We start from the raw sequence: 13,134 nt of genomic DNA, 5'->3' as shown, positions 1-13,134 counted from the left end.
TACGTATTTATTTCACGTATTAAAATAGTTCAGATTGCTCTGAGCACTATGGGACTTAAAATCAGAGATCATCAGCCCCCAGACGTAGAACTACTTAAACCTAACTAACCTATGGACATCACACACATCCACGCCCGAGGCAGGATTCGAACCTGCGACCATAGCAGTAGCGCGGTTCCGGACTGAAGCGCCTAAAACCGCTCGGCCACCACGGCCGGCCTTGCACGTATTAAACAAATGTCTTGCAGTATGCAAATATGATACAGAGTTCGCTAAAGATGCAGCATATAGTGACTCATGAAAGATGTACATTATGAATTTCATATAAGCGGTTAGTGCTAGCAGAGCCTTGAAATGTCACAGTAAGGAACTGCTCGTCGACATGAATGGAGTCCATTCAATCTAGCACAACAGACACAGATGTGGGAAGGTACATTCGGGACTGTAGGGCGACGATTAAATGACCTCCCAGAGATGTGAGATAATGGTATCAATAAAATAACCATACTGGTTTCGCCATTTCATTGTGATGAGTGCAGGGATCTGGTACGTACTCAATAAACCCTGCACACTACAAGCAGTTGACTTATGTATTATTTTTAACTTTTGTATTTATATTACATAATGTATCCTGATAATTACGTGATGCAGTTGTCGTCGTTGCGGGAACAGCTTAGCACTTACCATGACATTGCAAGGCTGATTTAATTGCTGCCGTATAAGTGACGTCAGCACAATAACTATGATGACAGCGTGAACTAACAACCGCAAACAATATACGTGCAATCAGCCAGCTAGTTGCGAGCAGGCAGTGTTAAGTGGTGGACGTAGGGCTATAGTGTATCGAAATTGTTGTCTCTCAAAATGCAGTGGAGTAACCTCTCTAAATCATGTGTTCAAGACATTCTCTACAACATTTTGAAAGAGAGAAATGTGTGTTTGTCCCGTACACGATGGACTCCTGGTCAAAAACGACGACACTCGGACGCATGCTGTGACTTAACTGAAATGCAAAACACAGATAATTATTTTCTGGTTTAAAATGGTTCAAATGGCTCTGAGCACTATGGGACTTAACTGCTGTGGTCATCAGTCTCCTAGAACTCAGGACTACTTAAACCTAACTAACGTAAGTACATCACGCACATTCATGTGCGAGTCAGGATTCGAACCTGCGACCGTAGCGGTGGCGCGGTTCCAGACTGTAGCGCCTAGAACCGCTCGGCCACGCAGGTCGGCAATTATTTTCTGGAAAGAAAAAAAATAAAGACCATCAAGGGTGACGAGACTTAGTGTGATCAAGACGAATCTCCCATAAGACGACAAAGTACAGAAATTCACATGGTAGGTCTACGCTTTGGCGACATAACCGACATTCAAGCCATGTGAGGCGCGAGTTGAAGAACTTCCCGGAGAAGGACTTTTTTTACAGTTTCTGTAAGCCATGTCAAACAGGTTAGTCACCACTGATTTTGGCACCGCGGCCGTAAACATTAATATTTCTAGGGAGGCACCGACGTCACCTGCAATTTGGGCACTGAAATAATTCAATGGTGCTTTAACCGCTTTGGCTGTTCTCAAGTTATCGCACACTACGAAATACCTCCCCGTCCATTTACCTCTTTTGCTAGCAGTGATTTCTGTATTCCCGAGCCGGCCGCGGTGGCCGTGCGGTTCTAGGCACTTCAGTCCGGAACCGCGTGACTGCTACGGTCGCAGGTTCGAATCCTGCCTGGGGCATGGATGTGCCTGATGTCCTTAGGTTAGTTAGCTTTAAGTAGTTCTAAGTTGTAGGGGACTGATGACCTCAGATGTTGAGTCCCACAGTGCTCAGAGCCATTTGAACCATTTGTATTCCCGCAGAAGGTTGGACCCTCCTGTGTGTCCGCACAGAGGATATGATAGTAGTCAATATTCAAATGTGGCGTCGGTACCTCCCTCGAAACAGTGATATTTATCACCGCCGTATACAAAACAGTGGTGTCTGTTAGCTTGACTTTTATGATATCCTCAGTGCAGATACACAATAACGTTCGTACCTCTTGCAGGAATGCAGGAAACGCTGTAAGCAAATGAGGTAAATAGACAGGGACGCTACTTCGTGGCGCGCCATAAGTTCAGAACTCGGGTCAGGCGAACAACGTGCTCGGATAGCGGAAGCGCCGGCACTGTAGGTCCATGTGTTCGGTCAGAAGTTTAGCTGCTCTCTGTAAAAAAAAAAAAAAAAAAAAAAAAAAAAAAAAAAAAAAAAAAAAAAAAAAAAATTATTTATTTATTTGATCGTGTCAGAATAATCGTACATAAAATCAGAATGATTAACACACATATATCAAGTATATAACAAATACAAAAAGAGTATGAAAGTATACAGATATACACTCCTGGAAATGGAAAAAAGAACACATTGACACCGGTGTGTCAGACCCACCATACTTGCTCCGGACACTGCGAGAGGGCTGTACAAGCAATGATCACACGCACGGCACAGCGGACACACCAGGAACCGCGGTGTTGGCCGTCGAATGGCGCTAGCTGCGCAGCATTTGTGCACCGTCGCCGTCAGTGTCAGCCAGTTTGCCGTGGCATACGGAGCTCCATCGCAGTCTTTAACACTGGTAGCATGCCGCGACAGCGTGGACATGAACCGTCTGTGCAGTTGATGGACTTTGAGCGAGGACATATAGTGGGCATGCGGGAGGCCGGGTGGACGTACCGCCGAATTGCTCAACACGTGGGGCGTGAGGTCTCCACAGTACATCGATGTTGTCGCCAGTGGTCGGCGGAAGGTGCACGTGCCCGTCGACCTGGGACCGGACCGCAGCGACGCACGGATGCACTCCAAGACCGTAGGATCCTACGCAGTGCCGTAAGGGACTGCACCACCACTTCCCACCAAATTAGGGACACTGTTGCTCCTGGGGTATCGGCGAGGACCGTCTCCATGAAGCTGGGCTACGGTCCCGCAAACCGTTAGGCCGTCTTCCGCGCACGCCCCAACATTGTGCAGCCCGCCTCCAGTGGTATCGCGACAGGCGTGAATGGAGGGACGAATGGAGACGTGTCGTCTTCAGCGATGAGAGTCGCTTCTGCCTTGGTGCCAATGATGGTCGTATGCGTGTTTGGCGCCGTGCAGGTGAGCGCCACAATCAGGACTGCATACGACCGAGGCACACAGGGCCAACACCCGGCATCATGGTGTGGGGAGCGATCTCCTACACAGGCCATACACCTCTGGTGATCGTCGAGGGGACGCTGAATAGTGCACGGTACATCCAAACCGTCATCGAACCCATCGTTCTACCATTCCTAGACCGGCAAGGGAACTTGCTGTTCCAACAGGACAATGCACGTCCGCATGTATCCCGTGCCACCCAACGTGCTCTAGAAGGTGTAAGTCAACTACCCTGGCCAGCAAGATCTCCGGATCTGTCCCCCATTGAGCATGTTTGGGACTGGATGAAGCGTCGTCTCACGCGGTCTGCACGTCCAGCACGATCGCTGGTCCAACTGAGGCGCCAGGTGGAAATGGCATGGCAAGCCGTTCCACAGGACTACATCCAGCATCTCTACGATCGTCTCCATGGGAGAATAGCAGCCTGCATTGCAGCGAAAGGTGGATATACACTGTACTAGTGCCGACATTGTGCATGCTCTGTTTCCTGTGTCTATGTGCCTGTGGTTCTGTCAGTGTGATCATGTGATGTATCTGACCCCAGGAATGTGTCAATAAAGTTTCCCCTTCCTGGGACAATGAATTCACGGTGTTCTTATTTCAATTTCCAGGATATATATATATATATATATATATATATATATATATATATATATATATATATATATATATATATATATGCAGGGTCAAGTAGTTTTGTATTTTGTGAAGTCTTGGAGCAGAACCTGACCGCGTCCAGCGCTTCCGGGGTGGCATTCATCAAATCCTTCATGGTGCAGATGCTTGGGCACAGCACACATTGCGTGAGGTGGGTGGTGGTTTGAGTGTGCCCACAGTCACACAGCGCTGGTTCATTTGAGAGGCCCCCTTTGCGCAAATTCTCTTTGGATCGTGTGGCACCAGAGCGCAGCCTATTAACAGATTTCCATGTCGTCCATCCTTCCATATGGCCGGGAGGGAGTTCTTCGTTTGGGGCTAACCATTCCCCAAGGTGCGCGTTTTCTTATCGCCACATTGCCAGCCTCACGTGTTGCGGTGTCCCGACCATGTTTTCTGCTGTGTGCAGGAAGCTTTTTCTAGATTTTAGTCGTTTGCGTGCTGACTGATGTTTGTACAGCGGATGGGCTGGTGAGGTCCACGCCTTTGTCTTTTCCTTCCTGGCCGCTACTTTCCTTCTAATGTCTGGTGGGGCCACGCCTGCCAGGCAGTACAGTTTGTCAGTCGGGGTTGGTCTCAGACTGCCTGTGATGATGCGGCAGGATTCCTTAAGCGGTATGTCCACTTGCTTGGCGTGGCTAGAAATGTACCGCACTGGGCACTCGTACTCCACTGTTGAATAGCACAAAGCAAGGGCTGTGGTACTCAAAATGAGATAAAAAAGCGTGTAAGGCGACCGCTCGCGTAAAACGCAAAATCTAGGTTCGAGTCCCGATGTGGCATAAATTTTCAGCTGTGCCCATCGAATTATTTCAGTGCCTAAATGCGGCTGACGTCGGTACCTCCCTCGAGATATTGTATTTCTGTAGTGTATTAATGTAGTCTCGAAATCTTTTGCAGTAACGCCGCTGCGTCTTTGTATCGCTCTTACATGGCAGTGAGTGCACCTATACGCGAGATGCACACCGTCTAATTTTTCATTAGTAAAATTATTCTTACCAGTGTGAATCACTGTAATCCCAGAAGTATCTCTGATAGAAGAAAAAATTGCAGGAGAATGAGGGCGAGTTATAGAGAGGATACTACTGTTATTAATATTGAGTATCGTCAGGGACTGCAACAACTTTGGTTCCAAAGAAGACACACGGACGTAGATATTGGCACTTTTGCACAGATATTTCCAGTGGGATATAGACTTAAAGTCCTTATGGCGGAACAGTCAGAAACTTACGCTGAACGACCTCCGGATTTTTACCGTGGAGTTCGAGTTCATGTTGTAGACACGTGACTGACACAGATAGACAGTGAGACACAATATAAACTGTGCCACAAAGGTGAGAACCAATAGATATAAACATCATGCAACCAATTCCAAATTCACAGAATTTCGCCAGTTATAACCTCATGGGAAATAAGTAAAAGGCCACTGTTGTGAAGCGATTTTTGCGTGGACAGAATCATATGTGTTTTGCCATGAAGTGGGCAGTAGGACTCATAATAAGTTACGTTCACTGAAGTGTTCCGTTACAAGCAGTCTGAGCAGTAGGTCTCTGAGACACAAATGTTTTTCGAACGAAGCTGCAGGAAGGAAAATAGTGCCGGAATGGTGCAAGCATAGTGTAGGAGAGGGACTGTTGTGTGCTGTAATAATGAGGCGTGAGTGATAGAGACGAAGACAGAGGATCAACAGCAATGCCTAACGAGCGTTGCGTGAGTTGCGCGAGTGTTGTTTGCAGTTCGTCCTCAGTATTGGACTGCCGAAGGCACCGACCTCGTTACGCGGTCCGCCTATACACGGCAGGTATGTTCGACAGCGCCGCGAGGCCGGGTGTGAACACACAGCTGCAGCTCTGGAATGGGGCCGCGGGCAGGCTGGGACGCTCTGATGCAGCGCCACAAGGCGCCGAATTCTTGCTGGAGATCGATAGCCGTGCCGCCATCCGCCTGGTGTGTTCCAATATTCTGCGCTTCCGTCTTGCGGCCGCCTGCACTACGCCCAGATGGAGCCTCTCGCGTTCCTTGTCTCGGGCTGCGCAGCTGTCGACTGATGCCACCTCTGAGGGGCATCTGGCGAACTGTTGGCTCTCCTTGAGTCCAGTCTACGTCTACATCAACAGTCTGCCCTCCATTGCATACTGTTCCGCGGTTTATCAATTGCTTCATCCTTCCACTCATCAAAACAGGGCGAATAATAATGTGTCTTTGTACACCCAGGCGTGCCCTAAATTCGTTTATCTTTTTCTTGTTGCCAACGCTGGAGTGCTGTAAACCGTGCCTCCAATTTTAGTTATTAACTCTTCTTTAATGACTGTGACACTCATTTTATTATGTAGGTTACAGAATAAATGGTAAATACGACATTGCACTGCCTGTGTTGTTCAGAAGTACGACGCAATGTTCCTTTGGACAAGCATGCATGTACGAGGGTCAATCCAAACTAAATGCACACTATTTTTGTAAAAATACAGTTTTCATTCTGCAATTATGAAAGTTTTATAGTGTGTAGATACATCCTTCCCGCTTGTTTTCAAACTTAGTTCAACCTGTTCCCGTGAGTGGCGCCGTCACAGCATGTCTTCAGGATGGCTGCTACACTTGACGTTCGTCAGAAGCAACGTGCTGTCATAAAATTCCTGTGATGTGAAAACGAGACAGTAGGGAACATCCACAAGAGGTTGAAAAAGGTGCACGGAGACGCTGCCAGACAATGTGCTGAGAGTTAACGAATTGCTGACAGACGCATCACAGTGAACGAATTGTCACGCTACGCTGGTATAGGGGAAGGAAGTGTTTGCAGATTACTGAAAGTGTTGGCGTTAAAAAAGGTTTGTGCCAGGTGGGTTCCCAGGATGTTGACAGTGGCTCACAAAGAAACAAGAAAAACGGCATGCAGCGAACTTTTGGAACAGTACGAGAATGGTGGAGATGAATTTCTTAGAAGAATTGTGACAGGTGATGAAACATGGCTCCATCATGTTTCACCAGAGACGAAGAGGCAATCAATGGAGTGACATCATACAAATTCACCCAAGAAAAAAATTCAAAACCCCACCTTCTGCTGGAAAAGTTATGGATACAGTGTTTTTCGGTTCCGAAGGACTCTTGCTTGTGGACATCGTGCCAATTGGAACCACCATAAATTCTGATGCATATGTGACGACACTGAAGAAATTTTAAGTTCGACTAAGTCGTGTTCGACCACATCGGCAATAGCAGGATGTTTTGCTGTTGCTCGACAATGCACGGCCACATGTCAGTCAGAAAACCATGGAAGCGATCACAAAACTCGGATGGTCAACACCTTACAGTCCTGACGTGGCTCCATGTGACTATAATCTCTTTGGGGAACTGAAAGACTCTCATTGTGATTGTGGAGCAAGGTTTGAAGATGATGACTCCCTTGTGCACGCTGCCAAACAGTGGCTCCAACAGGTTCGTCCAAAATTTTACCATGCGGGTATATTGGTGCTGGTTCCAAGATGGCATAAAGCAGTTGAGAGGAATGGAAATTATGTGGAGCAATGAAACTATTGTTCCTAAAGGATGTATCTACACACTGTAAAACTTTCAAACATCTAGAATAAAATATGGAACAAAAAAAATGTTGTGCATTTCTTTTGGAGTGACCCTCGTACTTGTGAGCAACACGGGCATTTCAGTATTGTATGTATCCGCCGACACCTGGGGAAGCAACTTTCAATTAGGGGAATATATATAATTAATGTACGAGTGCAGATTGTAGACACATGGGTGACGATATATGGAACATTGGGTCTGGCCGTGAAGCGAGTTCTGAAAGCCTGATGGTAAGGTATCCGCTCGCGATAAGCCGTAAAATCAGGTTCGAGTTCCGGTTCGCCACAAATTTTCTCTGTCGCCATTCCATTATATAGCCGACGGTTGTCCATAATTGCAACTGAGAATACATTTCATCTAAAGACAACCGGTACCTCAGAAAACTGCAAGGAGAAGCTTAGAGAGAAGTGAATATGAAGCTGAATGGAAATTCTCTGAATATAGAATAAATTTCATCTAAAATAACTGGTGCCTCAGAAAACTGCAAGGGGAAGATCGAAGAGAAGTGAACATGAAGTTGATTGGCAATTGTCTGAGTATAGAATGTAATAAACTCAATAGCAAAAATTCATGTGTGGGTAAGTGTGAATATTAGGGAACAATAAGTTTAGTAAGCCGTGGCTGCAAAATAATAACATGAATTACCTATAGAAGAATGGAGCTTCTTGCAGAAGGCGACTTAGAGGCTGGGAAAATCTGGAGAGATGTAGATACGTACGAGACAATACTGACTGTACAGCCGGCTGGCTGTAGGCAGGGTATTAGGGGCTTCAGTCTGGAACCACGCGACCGCTACGGTCACAGCTTTGAATCCTCCCTCGGGCATGGATGTGTGTGATGTCCTTAGGTTAGTTAGGTTTCAGTAGTTCTACGTTCTAGGGGACTGATGCCCTCAGATGTTCCATAGTGCTCAGAGCCATTTGAACCATTTGAAAACATGGCAGGTAACTATCATGGACAATGTCTTCAAAAGAAGCAATGACACAATGGTGGTGGAGGGATTTCTGAGGAAATTCGATGAAGAAATGAGGGACTAACAGTAGTAGATGTGTTTTGCTACACTATCCAGTCACATTAATATTGCTATCTATCAAAGGCCTGAATAAACCAATATTTGCAGCGCGAGACGTGGAGGAAATGAGTCAATGTTATGGAAGGTACCGACAGTGATGTAGAGCAGAGCCATGCCAACTCATGTATTGTGGCCACATGCGCTAGGCTTCTCGGACCAGGATCGAAGCAACGAATAGCCCGCTCAAGGTGGTCCCACAGATTCTCAATTGGGTTTAAATCCGAGGAGTTTGGTGGATAGGGGAGTACGACAAAGTCTTGCTGGGTCTCTTCGAAGTACGCTAGTACACTGTTACATGTTGAATTGTCCTGCTGCTAAATCCTATGTGTCGTGGACAACAAACAGCTTTTATGAGTGGACATAGTCCGAAAGGAGAGATGCATACTTGTATTTATCCATTATGTCTTCCAGAATGACGAGATCACCCAGGGAGATCATAGCGATCGTTCTTGTTTGCAGGGTGTTTGCTTTCAGCCGTGCCATGTCATACACACAAATGGCCATCTGTCTGATGGAGCGTAAAACGTGATTAATCTGAAAAGGCCACCTGTTGGCACACAGTGGAAGTTCAGTTGAGGTATTGTTCTTCATCGCCGATGAACAGCGTTCAGCATGCGTGCATGAACCGGGCACCTGCTGTTGAGGGCCATATGCAGCAACGTTCGCTGAATGGTCTTTGAAAAGATTGTTAAATGACACTTGGATTGTCACTTGTGAAGAATGAAATAAGACGTCAGGGCGACAATGTAGTTGTTCAGTTAATTTATTTATTCCAGCTCTCAGCCATAGTATACCAAGAACAGCGTGGTGGAGGCAATAATTGCCTGTTATGCGAAACAATAGACATCAGGCGTTGCTGACAGCGCAAATAATGGGGCCAAGCATGGCGTCACTTGAGTGGTACTGTCAGCGTTGTCTCCGTCTGCGACCATGACGACAGCTTGGCGGCGCAGCTGACGATGGCCGCGGACTTCCTCCATTGAGCGGGCGGCAGCATATTTGTGTCGAGGTCCGGTGAGTCGGCCAGTCTGCGGATGGTTTTTAGGTGGTTTTCCATCTGCCTCGGCAAATGCGAGCTGGTTCCTCTTATTCCGCCTCAGCTGCAGTATGTTGGCGATTGCTGCGCAAACAAGTTCTCCACGTACGCTTACACCATCATTACTCTACCACGCAAACATGGGGGTTACACTCGTCTGGTGTGAGACGTTCCCTGGAGGGTCCACCGGGGGCCGAACCGCACAATAACCCTGGGTTCGGTGAGGGGCGGCGGAGGGGTGAAGTGGACTGCGGTAGTCCTCATGGGGTTGCGGACCACTGCGACCGCGGTGGAGACGAGGCCTCTCCATCGTTTGTATGTCCCCAGTTAACATAACATAACATAGTCGTGGATGGTATACTTTAAACACGGTGATTCGACTGCACTGTTTTCCATGTACCTCGCCCCCTCCCCCCAACAGCACGTTTTATTAACCCCCGCCCCCCTCCCTCCCCCAATTGCCATCAGTTATTGTGCATTGAGCTCGAACAAATGTGGTGGTCACAGTAATCAGTAATGTGATTGGACAATGTGTTTGGACAGGAACATTACTGACAGTGGTCGAAATGCAGACTGTCAAAGGCAAGGAAAGCTTTTGTGAAAAAGAAAACTGTCTTAACATCAAATACAAATTTAAATATTAGGGAATCTTCTGAAGGAATTTACCTGGAGTGAAGCGCTCTGTGGAATTAAAATGTGGACAATAAACACCTGGGACAAGAAGGGACTAGAAAGGTACAGGAGAATGATGAATATTAGGTGGGTGGTTTCATTAACTAATTAAGAGGTTTTAAACGGAACGGAAGGAAAGCTATATTTATGGTACTACTTGGCTAAAGGGAGGGTTCGAATAATATGACACTATCGGAGGCAGCGAGGAATAAATAGGTCAGGAATAAGTGAGTTTGCGAGGGGACCGGGGGGGGGGGGGGTGGGTGATTGTAGAGGGGACCGACCGAAGGCTCGACTATATGAGTACCGAATGATTCAAATAAATACTTGCTGCAATAGTTATGCAGAGATGAAAGACTTCCACAGGACAGATAGCGTGGAAAGTTTGCATCAGTCAAGACCGCAATAAAAGATGATGAAGCACCAGCGACCCAGGCAATTCAAGGATAAGCTCAAAGCTCAGCTGGAGTGTTTGTTGATGTTCCAGCTGGCGTTGTGTAGCAGCTTAACAAATGCGAGCATTCAGGTATTCTAAACAGCTTGGGAAATACGTATGCATCAGCAGGTCACTGTCCCACCGTTGCGAAAGTGATACTACCAGGGGAACGTCGTTGACAAAGTACGTCGCCCAACACAGATGTCTCGAAAACTCATGGAAATTGTGAACATTCGCAACAGTTCTGAGTGACTGTCGTTAACAATTAAAAGACAGCCGAATGGTGTGGTTTACTGTGGGGAACTGGAAGCGTGAAGTGATTCACAGAGTGCAAACAGGGCTCGGGAGACGAGAGAAAGACCGGTATAAAATACTTCGGATTTGGAAGTGGTCTGGTGATCCATGTTTATATTTGCTTAGCTTTTATCGATGTATTTCTATAGTGCTGCAGAAATGATTTTTTAAAGTCAACTAAATTCTCTCTTTAAAGATTTCTAGGTATTTTCTAATAGACTACTGAAATAAACTGTTAAACAGAATAGGCGAGGACCGTTATACACGGAAAATATATAAGAGAAAGAGATTCAAACTGAGGAATGGTTTGAGAATCGACAACGTGAAAGTAAAAGATCGTGGACATGCAACACAGATAGCCGTTGAGTTTAGAATGGATGCAGTAATACCATGGTCGTCTCCTTCTTCTTCATTTAATTGATTAGTCTTGAAACGTCCCCTTAGAAAAATTATGCAAGACTGTGCTTAAACTGACACACAATATTTTTTTAGCGCAACGCAATCTGACTTTCAGTAATCCCTACAAGAGAATGGCCCTGACTAAATTAACCTTAACGTTTCACAAATGACTTACCTCACAAAAATCTTCTTTACTCAAACAGCTGCAATACAGCGAGCGCCACTACTGCCAGCTAACTAAAAGATTCAACCTACGGAAGTCACTAACTACTGATAGGCACAGTTAGCAAATGAAAGATTTTAATAGAGAACAAACAATGTATTTACCTTAATAGTCATAATATATATATCAGTTCATGACATCAATTCTTACAAATTTCAAAACTCCGCCATCTCTCTCCCCACGTCCACCACTGCTGGCGGCTCACCTCCAACTGCGCACTGCTACGCACTGTTAACATCCAGCTGCCCAACACTACAATGGCAGACAACAATGGAAACCAGCCACAGACTGCACACGGCACAGCCAGTGATTTTCATACACAGCGCTACGTGGCGGCGGCGTTACCAATAAAAAAAACCTAAACAGACTACTTACATAGCCCCCACGCTCCCCACAAAAATTTTACAAATTGTTTTGGGCAGTGGCCAATACAGATTTGGAAATAACAAAGAAATGAAATGCACACACTTATTGATACAATGTTGGTCAAAAGCTAAAATTTTCTCACAGTCCATAAAGACAGTCCTGATCGTTCATCACAGTAAAATAGCAGTGTTTTTGCTCAATATCTGAGCAGTAAAAGAAATGCACACGGAAGTACTGGATTTCCATGCAGTCTTGAAGAAGTAATATTGTCCCTCCAATGGGAAGACAGTGCTGACTCTTGACATGCTGACAGGTAATGGGCCACAACAGAGCAAACCCACATCAGAGTCAGTCGAAGTTTTGAAAAATATTGGAATGTAGGTCGTCACAGAGTAGACCCACTGTAGTCCTGGTAGAGAGTATGGTAGTGGTGGGTCATCACAGGTGCAGACCCACTGCAGTCCTTGTAGAAATAATGGTATTGGTTGGTCATCAAAGGTACAGACCCACTACAGAAATAATGGTATTGGTGGGTCATCAAAGGTGCTGTAATCCTTGTAGAGACTGCCAGCAGCCATCTTTTGCGACTGTGCAGGTGCACAATCACCATCGAAGAGTCTTGCAGAGAATATAGCAAGTCCATGAACCACCACTTGTACACTCACAAAATTTTTTTTGAAATGTCCTTAGAATCAGCAATGCTGTTATCCAGTCCTTTGCTGAATTATTAACACATGTGCAAACACTGTCAGTCCCTACTTCTCACATATTGTCCATATACTATGACCAACAGAAACATGTGCAGTGAAATGATACTTAATTTGAAGAACTGGTGTCTATACAATTATAAATTTAAAACATAAAAATACAATTACAAAGGCACAAAATACATCATTAAAGAACATAACAATACAGATAACATTTGTAGTAAAACAGGCTTTACAAAAGAATAGAAATAAGCATGTACATCAGTGTTACAAGAATTATGACATAAGTACATACATAAAAGAGCAGAATAACTTTTGAAGCATCAACTTCACACATGAGCGTTAAAACAAAACAGAATAAATAATGTCTAAACATCTTTACAAAGTAACTAACATATTATTAATGCTAATTATATGTGAGGATAACAGTATTCCTCATCATACTGAATGTAGCTTAGTATTAGAAGAGAAAAAATTCTATGAAACAGTACACCGAGACAGGAAGAAAACAAATACACAAGGGT

The sequence above is a fragment of the Schistocerca gregaria genome, chromosome 2, assembly GCF_023897955.1.
Source record: "Schistocerca gregaria isolate iqSchGreg1 chromosome 2, iqSchGreg1.2, whole genome shotgun sequence".
In the NCBI taxonomy this organism is placed as follows: Eukaryota; Metazoa; Arthropoda; class Insecta; order Orthoptera; family Acrididae; genus Schistocerca; species Schistocerca gregaria.
The sequence above is the reverse complement of the archived record's forward strand: the minus strand, read 5'-3'. Positions refer to the sequence as shown.